Below are 4,158 nucleotides of genomic sequence, written 5' to 3' on the forward strand. Positions count from 1 at the left end.
GGGGGGGGGGGGGGGGGGGGGGGAGACGCTGCCAGACCCCATGCGGGTACAAAACCCCCGTTTAGGGAGGGGGAGAGGGGGGAACAGTGACCCCGTGGGATGAGCCACCCACTGTGCTCGCTAATCTAGGGGTGTAGGGGGTGCAGAGGCTGTTTTCGTTCTGCTCACAGGACGCTACATGTCAGCCTCGGAGCAGGGGGCGGGTTCCTGGGACTGGGGTCTTAAAGGCACAGGCCTCCAATTCCTAGCCTGTCAAAGCTTAATCACCGCAGCTCCTCTCTATCCTATACAAGTGTTGCAGGGCCAGGGCCGCCCAGAGCGGGGGGCCAAGTGGGGCAATTTTCCGCAGGGGCCCCCACGAATATGTCGGAAGCTGCCCCCGCCTCCCTCTTCATCCGGTGTCTCAGCGTGCTGCGTCCGGGAGCGGCCCTGGCGCGCTGCAGCGCCGTGGCTCCAATGCTGTCCGGGGCCGCTCCTGGACGCATCACGCTGAGGCTCCAGGAGACGGGGTAAGCGGCATGTTAAGGGGCCGGGAACCCCACCCCCGACCCCATCCCAACCATCACCATCACCCAGCAACAGCCCATTATGTAATTGCAAATGTATACATACCATTAAAGCATTTAATGTTTTTAAATAATGTATTTAGTGTATTTTCAAATTATTACAAATTAATTTTTGAATGTATTTCACTGGTTATTTTTTACATTTCCAAATACATGTTACTATAGTATTGCAACTTTTTTTATGGAACGGGCCCCCAAAATTGCTTTGCCCCAGGCCCCCTGAATCCTCTGGGCAGCCCTGTACACGGCTACGTTACTGCTCCAGCCAGGAGACTGAATGCGGTGAAATAGTGTACAGACACTCCCTCCCTCCAACTCTGCCTCTCACATTTTGACTATGTAAAAGTGTCTTCTATCAGTTTCTATGTCTATATGAAATCACTGCAGCTCATTTCTCTTACATAACGTGCTGAGTTGCTAACTCCCTCCCAGAGCCCACATGTCTTCACCCCCTCCTGTACCCCAATCTCATGCCCCAGGTCAGAGCCTGCACCCCTCACTCAAACTCCCCATAGCCTGCAACCCTCCTAAACCCCAACTCCATCCCAGAGCCTGCACCCCAAAAAGGGCTGGATTAACTTTTTGTGGGCCTGGTGCTAAACATATTTGTGGTCCCCCAGGGGGGAAATGGGGACATGGGGCAGGGGGAGCAGAGTCCTCAGAGCGACGGGCTGGCCGGGGGCAATGGGAGATGGGTCATGGCATGGCAGGGACAACCCCGCTCCACCCAGCCCAGTACAATGGCACTGTTTACAAACCGGGAGCTGCCAGACGCACACTGGCCAGCCCGGCCCTGCGCTCCCATCATGCTTCTTCCCCTTCGGGGCGGGCCCATGACCCCAAGGTGAGACCAGAGTGGCCCCTTTGATCGATCTGCTTCCTCCTGGCTAATGTGCCAAATTGATCTATTGGACGATTGAGGCACGCTGTTTCACTTTTTTGTGTGTGAATCCGTGAAAAGACCCCCACAAACCCCCATGCCCAGTGCCCTCCCACAGACCACTCCGAACCCCCCCCAGATCCTCTCACTGCCCAGTGCCCCCTAGCTGTAGACCCCCCACAGCCCTCCCACAACTGCACAGTGCCCTGCACCTCCCTGCCCAGAGCCCCCGCACAGATTCCCTCACTGCCCAGTGCCCCCCACCGCCCCATTGCCACAACTGCACAGTGCCCCGCCCAGACCCCCGCACACTTCCCAGCGCCCCAACACACACAGATCTCCCCACCCCCCACTGCACAGCACCCCCCCAGACACACTAGAGACCTACTCTCCCACACCCTAACCCCCAGCCACAATACCCGGCCCTGATGGGAGGTGACTGTGTCTGCCAGGCTCAGCCGGCAGCGCAGCCAGAGCTTGTCCTGGGGCAGGATAACTCCGTCCCCTTGGGGGTGCAATCAGCCAGGCTGGAGCAGGAGCAGAGCCTACCCGGGCCAGGCTCCCTCAGGACCCACATGCCTGGCGGGACCCAGCTGAGCCTCCCCCACTCTCCCCCTCCCCCAGCCGTCCTCTGTGACTGGCTAAGACTGGCCCAGCCTCTGCACCAATCCCAGGTGGCTCTTTCCCTGGGGAGGCAGATGGGGGCCCACAGGTCCCAGGCAGTGGAGACAGCTCAGAGCTGGAGCAGTGCTGGGGAGTGGGGCAGATCCCTGGGACGTGACTCCTGAGATCCCACCCACACCCATTGGCCCCGTGCCCAGCAGCCCTGCCGAGCCCACATGGTGGCCCCCAGCTGCTGGGTGATGAGCCCCCTACAGCAGCGGCATAGCCAGGTTCTAACATCAGGGATTTATTGTATTATGTATAGTAAGTGTTTAATATAAAAATCAGGTAGTAGGGTTTACAATGTTATAACAAGAGATTATGCTATTATCATTATCCAGTCAACTTGCACACTACTATTTTGAATTAGTGATAATTCACAGAGAGAGAAAGAAGAAAGCTGAATTTAGAGAATAATTATTAACCAGATTCTTGGTTATTCACCAGCCACTTTGCTACAGTCCATAGCACAAAGTACCATAAACCCAGTAGAATCTGGCCAAGAGAATATTCACCTCAAATTGTCATCTGCTACACCCCCCACCCCATTCCCAGTCACCACTATTCAGCAGGGCCGCCCAGAGGGGGTGGCAAGTGGGGCAATTTGCCCCAGGCCCCAAGTATGTCGGAGACTCCCCCCGCTTCCGTCTTCCCCCATCCCATCCCCCGGTGTCCTGGATGCGGCACGCTGAGGCTCCGGGAGAGGGGGTAAGCGGCATGATAAGGGAGGGGCCAGACAACCCCCTGACCCCATCCCCCCACAGCCATGACCCCCAGCTCCGTGCCCAACCCCTCTGAGCCGAGCCCCCCTGACCCCTTCTCCCCCACAGCCCAGACCCCCAGACCCCCAGCTCCCAGCCCAGCCCCTCTGAGCTGGACACCTCCAGACCCCATCCATCCCCTCCACAGCCCAAACCCCCAGCTCGGAGCCCAACCCCTCTGAGCCGGACAACCCCCTGACCCCATCCCACCACAGCCATGACCCCCATCTCTGAGTCCAGCCCCTCTGAGCCGGACACCTCCCTGACCCCATCTCCCCACATCCCTGAGCCCAGCCCCTGTGAGCCGGGCACCCCCCAACCCAGAGCCCAGCTCCCCCCGCAGCCCTGGGCAACAGCAGCACCACCCCCAGGCAGCGACAGCCCATTGGCACCAACCATCACCATCATCCAACAACAGCCCATTATGTAATTGCAAATGTACACATACCATTAAAGCATTTAATGTTTTCAAATAATGTATTTAGTGTATTTTCAAATTATTACAAATTAATTTTTGAATGTATTTCACTGGTTATTTTTTACATTTCCAAATACATGTTACTATAGTATTGCAACTTTTATTTATGGAATGGGCCACCGAAATTGCTTTGCCCCAGGTCCCCTGAACCCTCTGGGCGGCCCTGCTATTCAGGAGATAGCGAAGTGAAAAGGTGGCATGTCTGAAGCATTTAGCAGGCCATTGAAAACTAGTATAGAGTATGAGAACATTCCTTAATTCTGAGCACTAGGTCTGCAGCTAATCAGCAGGGAGATGTAGGAGACATAACTGGAACCTTAAAGCACCTTTACCCCTCTTTCCTTCACAAACTGCACTAAGCACAGTTTAGATACTGTATCTAAGGGGTAGGCAACCTATGGCACGCGTGCCGAAGGCAGGGCCGGCTTTAGGCCAATTCAACCAATTCCCCTGAATCGGGCCCCATGCCTAAGAGGGCCCCGTGCCCAAGCCCCGGTACGGCGTACTGGCAAGAGCCGGTGCGCCGTACCGGGGTGGCCCGGCTTCCCCAGGGGCAATTTAAAGGGCCCAGGCCCTTTTAATTGCCACCAGAGCCCCACTGCTGGAGCCCTGGGGTAGGGCTGCGGGGCTCTGGGGGCTATTTAAAAAGTCCGGGGCTCCCGCTGCCTCTACTACCCCGATCCTTTAAATAGCCGCTGGAGCCCCCCCTGCTTCCCCAGGGCTCCCACGGCTATTTAAAGGGCCGGGGCGGTAGAAGCAGGGGAGCCCCAGGCCCTTTATATAGCCCCCAGAACCCTGGGATAGTGGGGG

The sequence above is a fragment of the Terrapene carolina genome, unplaced genomic scaffold (assembly GCF_002925995.2).
Source record: "Terrapene carolina triunguis isolate 2854851 unplaced genomic scaffold, T_m_triunguis-2.0 Scaffold42, whole genome shotgun sequence".
Classification (NCBI taxonomy): domain Eukaryota; kingdom Metazoa; phylum Chordata; order Testudines; family Emydidae; genus Terrapene; species Terrapene triunguis.